Here is a 9,492-nt window from a genome sequence, read left to right as displayed (position 1 = left end):
CTGCTCGGAGCACTTGAGGACGGTGCAGGGGGCAAGGCCAGAGGGGGCGGCACCTCAGCCACTTCCGCGAGCTCGGCCGAAAGGGGCCTGCGGAGCAAGGGTCAGTAAAAGCAACAAGAGGATCAGGAGCCAGAAAAGGAGAAGACTTACTCGTCAGTGGCGAAGTACTTCCTGCGCTTCAGCAAGCGACAAGGGAAGTCATCATCCAGGGCCTCCCTTTTCCACCAGAGGGCCTCAAAGTCCATGCGGAAGCGGCCCAAGAGAAGAGCGCAAGGATCAACCTGCGACGAAGACGGGGCATCGAAGCGAACTACGTCAGGGGCGCCTGCCTGACGCGTGCTGCCAATCGCCTAAGACGCGGCTGGGGCCTCAGGGGCCTCAGCCCCAGGCGCTGGGAACGGCTGCTCGCCACCCTCAACCTCAGCGGCACGGGTCCTAGGAGCTGCCCCCTCGAGAGCATCTCCCGGCGCCATCACCTCATCGGGAGCCCCCTCGGCCTCCGGCGCCTCATGCCTCCCTGCTCCGCCACTTGAGGAGGAGTCGCCTTGGCCAACCGGAAGGGCGGCCACCACCACTGGGTTCTCGCGAGGTCCCTGGAGGCCAGCAGGGCGCAGCCCCCATTCATCAAAGATAGGCATCTGCTTCACAAAATCGTCCCTGTTCTGGCAGAGGTACAGGAGGGCCCCTCCCTGCTGGATGCTACCCGGGTTGGGGTCACCAGTCAGGATCAAGAGCACTGTCCTTAGCACCTCAGGCATCAGGTCCTCTTCCTGGAGCCTCATACGATCACCACGCCCGCTGAAGGCCCACATCCGGCGGGAGTGGCGTTGGAGAGGGGCAATGCGGCATAACAGGAACTCCTTCACTACCTTGGGCGCTGTCACGTCGATCGATTTCAAGAACGCGAAGCAGTGCCAGACGAAGGCGAGCTGGGGGCTCTCGAGCGTCTCCTGGTCCCATCCCGAATTAGGGACGGCAGGCGAGGTTGGTTTCGACAGCAGGGGGCTGGGCACCCGGACATCAACATACAACCACCGCTCGCGGAACCCAGCCGAAGGCGAAGGAAGCCCGAAGTCGATCCTTGAGGCCGCAGTCTCAGGCGCGGCGACGAAGCTCACACACGCCGAGCACTGGGTAGGTTCGACAAGGCGCAGAGAGAAGAAGTGGTGCAGCAAGGCAACAGAAGGAGGGATGCCCATCATTGCCTCGCAAACAAAAGCGAAGACCGAAAGAAGGGTGATGGATTCAGGACCCAGATGCATCATATGAATCTGGTAATGGGATAGTACGGCTTTGAAGAAATCGGAAAAGGGAGGAACCAGACCCGCCCACAGGGCATCAGCAAAATAATGGACCTCAGTGATTATCCTGTCAGTGGGGAAGTGAGACGTAGGCCAGGCCGTCGTCCTCCCGCACTCGTTGAATATGGTAGCAAGAGCCGAACTGACCTTGCCCAGGCACTCTCGATTGAGTATGATCGACCGGCCGACGGCGGGGGCCACCGATGGCGGCGGGTGAGACGGAGGCATGGGTTTCTTCCCTCTCTCCTTCTTCGTCGGAGCCATGGCGATGGGAAGGAGGGGGAAGATTCGATATTGGATTGGAGGCAGGAGCTGGAGTTCGAGGGGAGGAAGAACAGAGGACGCTCGAGCAACAGGAAGGGGAGCGGCTGTGTACAACTACGAGTCCGCCTAGCAGGGCGCAAGATAAGGGGGCGTGGGGGAACAGTGCCACCCCCGTCCAATCAACCGCCACGCGGCACCCAAGGCCGCGGGCTGTTAGGGTCCGCGGCGCTTCGCCCTTGCCCTTTCACCTCTCAGCACGGCCAAGTCCATGCGTGCCTTGGGCCCGGGGGCTACTGTCGGCGTTCTGGGAATGGGGGTCCCCAGACTTGCCTGCCTGCGGCCTGCGGCGTGGCTCAATTGGGGCCCAGCACGGCCCATGTTCATCAACACAAGACCCAAGACCCTCGCGAGGGGCCAAGCCTCGCGGGGCGGACGACGTGGAACTTCCTCAGGCGCAGCCTCATCAGGCTGGCTCACGAGGAGGCAGAGAGATCAAGGCGGGGTACTTCACGAGCGCCCATGACGCAAGCCATGACGACCAAGGGCGCCAGGCGGGCGCCAGCCCGCGCAGTGTCCTCCTTTCCTCTTTGGTGCAAAGGGGCAAGCGCAGGCGAGAGGATCAAGCAAAGGCATCCATTTCGGTGCAACGAGACCAAGACCAGTCCAACGGTGGGAAGGAGGTCATCGTGGAGCCCAGGATGGCGTCACCACAGAGCCTTTGGCAGGCGAGGACCAACTTTAGTCAGGATAAGTGTACCAGATGTTCCCCTTCAAAATGGCCAACTGTTGGCGCCCTTCCCGCTCAATATTTGGGAAGAGGCCCAGGGCCTTTGCCAATAAATAGGACTAGCCGCCCCCAGGGTAGGGAGAGGGGAATCTAGGCCGAGCAATCGGGCAATCCAGGACCTGGGCAAGCAAGGAATCAGTAAGAGGGAGAGAGAGAAGGGTGGCTGAACTCCTCCTAGAAGTTCATCGCCCCAGCCAAGAGCAGACCCTCGCGAGGCTGTTCTTCCTTGTATTTTCATCATCATCAGCCCAAGAGGCAATCCACCACACCACAAACTAGAGTAGGGTATTACACCACAATGGTGGCCCGAATTAGTATAAACCTTGTGTCTCTTGTGCTGTTCTTTCAGTAGTTTAGATCCTTGCGAGACGGAGAGGTAGAGGGCGAAGTCTCCGCGCGCACCCCAGAGTTCGAACCTCAAGGGTCTGCCGGAACCCGAAATCCGGCAGTACCTCTCTGGGTGCTCCGGGTCCAAGGGAATCTTCTTCGTCTTTTTGGCCGGCTTGAATGAACCCTCAGCCTCCGACTCCTTGTGGTTGGGCGACAACTCCGGCTGCTTGCCGGCCATCGCCATAACCCGATTAAGGAGCCGCTTCTCAGCTGTGATACCAGGGACTCGGCTAGCCGACTGCTTTCAGACGCACAAGCGGACGACTTTCTGTAGTCGCCGGCTATGGTCAGAATCCCCTTGGAACTTGGCATCTTCATCTTGAGGTAGGCGTAGTGGGGAACCGCCATGAACTTGGCCAAAGCAGGTCGGCCAAGCAACGCATGGTACGGGCTCTCGAGGTCCACCACTTCAAACCAAACTGACTCTCGGTGGAAATGATCTTTGTCTCCAAAGAGGACGTCTATCAGGATCTTGCCGATTGGTGAGCAGGAAAGGCCAGGAACAATGCCGTGGAACACAGTCCGGCTGTTCTGAAGTTGTCTTTGCTTGATTCCTAATTTCTCCATGGTGTCCTTGTACAGGATGTTGATGCTGCTGCCTCCGTCTATCAGCACTTGCGAGAAGCGAGCGGCCCGCCTATCTGTGGCAAAGGTGGCATCCAAGACCAGGGCGTAGGATCCCGGACTTGGCATCACCTCTGGGTGATCAGCTCTGCTCCAACTGATAGGCTTCTCGGACCAGTGCATGAACTCTGGTGTCTCTGATGCTACTGCGTTCACCTCTTGCTGCTGCGTCGATCGTCAGCCACGCTGGTGAACACCACATCGGCTCCATGCTCCTCTGGGTACTCGTCTTGTACTGTGCCGACTGGCCTGACAGGCGGCTGCTGGGGCGGAGGCGGAGGCGGCTGCCCAGCAGGCGGGGGAGGCAGGAGGCCGTCTCCCTTGGCGATCCTAGTGAGCCAGTGGCACTTCCGGGTGGTGTGGTTTGATGGCTTCGCGCCGCTATGGAACTTGCAAGGACCATCCAGAGTCTGCTCGTAAGAGAAAGCCGGCAACCAGTTGGGCTTGCCGCCTTTCTGTTGCTTGGGTGGAGGCTGTCCCTCCGGCTGCTAGTCTTTGACCATCGCCACCTACCGGCTACTGGAAGCCGGCTGCGGGGCCTTGCGCTTGTGGTCGTTCTGCTGTTGTCACCAACTAGCGTCTCCAATCAGAGTTCTGGGAGCCTGAGGGGCCACTTTGCCAGTCGCACTAACTTGAATCTCCGCCTTCATGGAGGAGTCGGCCGTGGCATACTTGTCTGCTATGATCAGCAGCTCGTCGAGGGTTTCTGGCTCGTCGCAAAGGATCTTGTGCTTGAGGAGGGTGCCTTCTTTGCACCCGGCGGTGAAGTACTCGATAGCCTGCACCTCGTGCACGCCCTCGCAGGAGTTCCGAATCTCGGCCCAACGCATGAGGTAGTCGCGAGTTGACTCGTTGGGGCCTTGCACGCATAAGAAAAGCTGGCGAGGCTTGGGAGGTCGCTTGTACATGCTTGTGAAGTTGAGGACGAAGGCATCGGTGAAGTCGACCCAGCTGTTGATGCTGCAGGGCTTCAGGTTGTTCAACCATGTTCGGGCCGTGCCCTGGAGCATGAGCGGAACATATTTTACGGCAACACGCTTGTTGCCGTTCGCTATGTTGACGGCCGTGGAGTAGTCAACTAGCCAGTCTTCCGGCTTCACGAAGCCGGTGTACTTAGGCGTATCTCGGGGGAGCATGAACCCTTTGGGAAAGGGCTCGTCTCGGATACGGGGCCCAAAACAGGGCGGACCCAACTCGTCTTCTTCTTCCAGCGCCAGGGATCGGTGAAGTCGGTCGATCCGGTGGCGGGTGTCGTTTTCTCCGACTCCCTCTCGGCGGCCAAGGCGGTCGCCGAGAGTCAGATGGTCAACAGGCGGCAGGGAGACTCGCCTTTCCTTGCGAGGAGGAGGAGGCGGACAGTCGTCCCGTCGTTCCACTGCTCTTGGGCGGCCGTCTTGGTCGCGCTCTATGGTAAGGCGAGTCCGACTATGGCTAACAGCCGGATCCTTGTCTTTTCTTCTGCAGACACCGCCAGTCGGCGTCCGAGATGTCGCGCCTTGATCTCGGCGGGGAGGCAGGTCGTCGTTTTGTCGTTGCGGCGCCTCTGTGCGGTAGCCGGCCTCGTTCTGCGGGGAAGCCGCGTCGAGGAGCCGCTGGACCCGCTCTATCATCAGGCAGCAGTCTTCACCCTCGAAGTTGTCCAGCTCGTCCGCCGCCACTTGGGCGGCTCGGATGTTCTCCGCAGGCGTGGCGTACACGGGGCGATTCGCCCCGAACAGGTTGGCGATGGCCACGCCGCGCTGCTGGACCGCGCCCAGGCGGCTGGGCCCAGTTGGGGCTGGCGAGCCACCCACAGCGCGATCCATCTCACGCTGGTAGGCTTCTGACAAGCGTCTCATGCTTGCCAGCTTCTTCGCGCCTTCGACGAGCTGAAGGCGGCGCGCCTCCAGCGTCTTGGCGTCAGCGTCTTCCGAAATGGGCGCGGTCAGGTCTTGCAGTGCTGCGTCAAGTGGGTCATGCGCTCCTCCGCTGGGATGCTCGTCATGACCGATGACGAGCACCTCTGTGACGGCGCTTCCATCGCTCTCCACGCGAGGGAGCGGCTCGTCGTAGACCACCACGTTGGTGGGGAACGCGTCGAGCGACGCGGTGTCGGAGTCGACCAACATCGGGTCGGTGGAGCCTACAGACTCCAAATCCACGGCGGGCTCGCCGGCGATGTGGAGTTGGTCAAGGAGGCCCGCGAGGAGGCTCTCGGGGCCGCCCGTGCCTGCGTCAGATGCAGGCTTGTCGGAGAGGCGAACTTCACTGACAAGTTCGGCGAGGCAGCTGGCTGCACAGGCGATCTCAGCGCCGTGCAGTGCGTCGGCGCAGACTCCGTCTGGCATGCCGGGCTGGTTGCGCTCGCCAGGGAGGAAAAGGGTTCCCATCTAGAGCAGGTCTCTGGACGATGGTGCACCAGGCCCCATGGTGGGTGCCAAATGTTGGGGGTTGGGTGCGACATATGCCAAGGGATGGCTTATCATGGTGGAGGCGAGTAGAACATCGCCGGTGCCTGGAAACGGGATAAGGTGAAGACATGCACGCCGGCGAATCTTACCCAGCTTCGGGGCTCTCCGTGGAGATAACACCCCTACTGCTGCTCTGCGAGGTCTCCGCATGATCACTATGGCAAAGTGTGTACAAGGTTGCTCCTTGAGCTGTTTCCCGGAGGTAGGAGAAGGCAAGGCTAGCTCTCTCCTTCCTATATGATCTGGTCTAGTGCTAATGGATTCGAACCCCTTCGCATGGGTGCCCCAGGGGGTTTATATAGGCCTACCCCCCGGGGGTAAAATGGTAATCCGGCTGGGCGTGGGTCCCAGCCATCTGTCTCTCTGGCCGCCGTCTTCTCCGCCGACTGCTGGGACCTGCCGACTGGTGGGCCCCTCCGACTGGCTCGGTATGGGACCGACAGCCCGTGTCCGCCGCGGGCGGGTCTTGCCGGCTGCAGATTACTGTAGCCATGCTTCTAATGACACAGGCTTGGTCGTGGGGTCGTGGCAACAGTACCGCCGCCGGACGGGCAATCACTGTTGCCATTCCCCGTCTTGTCTGGTTAATGGTGTGCGGGGCCCGTGGGAGGGGCTGGCCGACTCCTGGGGGCCGACTCCCACCGGGTCCGACTGGTGGCACTCTTGCCGTCTTCTGGACTCCCGCTGACTGGTGGGACCCGCCATCTTTCGGTCATACAGACAGGCCATCGTGGGAACAGGGTTCCGCCCACTGGGGCTGATGTCAAGGCTGGCATGGCAACAGTGTTGCGCCGGACGGAGATCTCCGTCGGTTCGGCGCACTATAGCCATGCCTGCCCTTGGAAAAGGGGGCGGGAGTGGACCTTACTGTGGCCACTCCCCGTCCCGTCCCTCCTTACGAGGGCATGGGGTGGTTGGAGTTGCGGGCCGACTCCCCATAGCCGGCTTCTTTGGAAGTCGCCAGTTAAGAGTCGGCTCATCTCGAAGTCGTCCCCGGGACTCGGCCGCGAGTGGGCAGTCGGCAGCCTTGCTGCCGACTCTCAGAAGGCGGCTCTTCGTCCTGGGGTCTTGAGGGGCGCAGCTCGCCCGATGTCTTGAAAGGTTTAGGGCCTGGGTTAGCCTACCCGTGGCCCATTACTCCGACAGAGAAGCAATGTAATACGGCCTCTTGCTCGCCCATGCGCACTGTGGCTCGCATGCCGAGGAGAGGCTTTTGCTTACAACAAGCTCTTACTCCCCCACGGAGTGGACATGCAACAATTGATTCGGTACTGTAGTAGTAACATCATTGTTTGACTTCTCGAATAGGCGAAGAGCCAAGTGCAACCCAAAAGTGGGAGTTGCAAACGCTCGTGTAGCAGTCCTATGTGTAGGGGAGGGGCGTGGTGTGCCAGTTTTGTGGCATTTATTTTCTATTGCTGTTTGTGTCCAATAGGTGCAACCCTTGGATACAGATCTTATGGTTATTGTGGGATCGCTTATGAAAACCAAATAATCCCAAAACACTTAGGCACGGTGGATTAACTTGACCTCATTTCTTGTTTCTTCACATGAATAAAGGAATCAACCAATAAGAGACATGGGTCGTGTATGTTTTTAATGCCTTGAGACTACCTAGCATGGCATGCAACAGTCAGTTTATTGCATGCAATGGTAGTAAATATTAAGTTCGCTCCTTTTCCCCTCCACCTTGGTCACGGTGCACAACATAGTAATGACTAGTCTCTTTTTGACACACATTTACATTGATACAGCTTGAATGCCAATGAGGGAGAGGGTAGCGGTTCCCGAAACATTGAACGGTCAATAATGCATCTTCAATTAGCATGAAGAGGGAATTAATTGGGGAAGTAGAATGGAGCTAGCATGATGTGAATGCAATGCAGTTTGCACTCTTATATGAAGCCGCCCCACCACTCCAATCCATCTACAAAATCGTACGCACCACTGCTCACTCCAATCCAAGACTAATACCAAGTGACCAGAAGCCACAAGCACCCATGGAGCCGGTGCACGCGAGCGGCAGTCGGTTGTGCCAGATCATCCAAGACATCGGCCTGTGGCCCTGCACCATGCAGCGTTTCGAGATGGTGCCGGCGACCACTGGCGTCATAGCCCTTGTCGACGCCGGATTCATGCTACCTCTAGAGCACTGCGTTGGTTTTCCCTTGAAGAGGAAAGGGTGATGCAGCAAAGTAGTGTAAGTATTTCCCTCAGTTTTTAAGAACCAAGGTATCAATCCAGTAGGAGCCCACGTTCAAGTCCCTCGCACCTACACAAACAAATAAAAACCTCGCAACCAACGCAATAAAGGGGTTGTCAATCCCTTCACGGTCACTTACGAAAGTGAGATCTGATAGATATGATAAGATAAGATTTTTGGTATTTTTATAATAAAGATGCAAAGTAAAATAAAAGCAATAAAAATAGCTAAGTGTTGGAAGATTAATATGATGGAAAATAGACCCGGGGGCCATAGGTTTCACTAGTGGCTTCTCTCGAGAGCATAAGTATTACGGTGGGTGAACAAATTACTGTTGAGCAATTGACAGAATTGAGCATGGTTATGAGAATATATAGGTATGATCATGTATATAGGCATCACGTCCGTGACAAGTAGACCGACTCCTGCCTGCATCTACTACTATTACTCCACACATCGACCGCTATCCAGCATGCATCTAGAGTATTAAGTTCAAAAGAACAGAGTAACGCTTTAAGCAAGATGACATGATGTAGAGGGATAAACTCATGCAATATGATATAAACCCCATCTTGTTATCCTCGTGGCAACAATACAATACGTGTCTTGCTGCCCCTGCTGTCACTGGGAAAGGACACCGCAAGATTGAACCCAAAGCTAAGTGTCGGTGTCAAAACCAGCGGATCTCGGGTAGGGGGTCCCGAACTGTGCGTCTAAGGCGAATGGTAACAGGAGGCGGGGGACATGATGTTTACCCAGGTTCGGGCCCTCTCGATCAAGGTAATACCCTACTTCCTTCTTGATTGATATTGATGATATGAGTATTACAAGAGTTGATCTACCACGAGATCGTAGAGGCTAAACCCTAGAAGCTAGCCTATAGTATGATTGATGTAGTCCTACGGACTAAACCCTCCGGTTTATATAGACACCGGAGGGGGCTAGGGTTACACAGAGTCGGTTACAGGGGAGGAGATCTACATATCCGTATTGCCAAGCTTGCCTTCCATGCCAGGGAGAGTCCCATCCGGACACGGGACGAAGTCTTCAATCTTGTATCTTCATAGTCCAACAGTCCGGCTAAAGTACATAGTCTGGCCGTCCGAGGACCCCCTAATCCAGGACTCCTTTAGTAGCCCCTGAACCAGGCTTCAATGACGATGAGTCCGGCACGGAGATTGTCTTCGGCATTGCAAGGCGGGTTCTTACTCCGAATACTCCATAGAAGATTTTGAACACAAGGATAGTGTCCGGCTCTGCAAAACAAATTCCGCATACCACCGTAGAGAGAATAATATTTCCACAAATCTAATCTGTTGACAACTTTTCACAACGTGACATCACACCACGGCCTGGTCATTATTTGAACCGTTTTTCCCAGCCAGCCACTACACGTTCTGCGAGGCGGTTTTATTAGCATATCTTGTCGAAGCAGAGATCATGTCCTCCTTATCGCGGGATTCTCATCAATAC

Source organism: Triticum urartu, chromosome 7A, assembly GCF_056163025.1.
Source record: "Triticum urartu cultivar PI428250 chromosome 7A, HENAU_Tu73, whole genome shotgun sequence".
Classification (NCBI taxonomy): Eukaryota; Viridiplantae; Streptophyta; class Magnoliopsida; order Poales; family Poaceae; genus Triticum; species Triticum urartu.
This window is presented reverse-complemented; position numbering follows the sequence as displayed.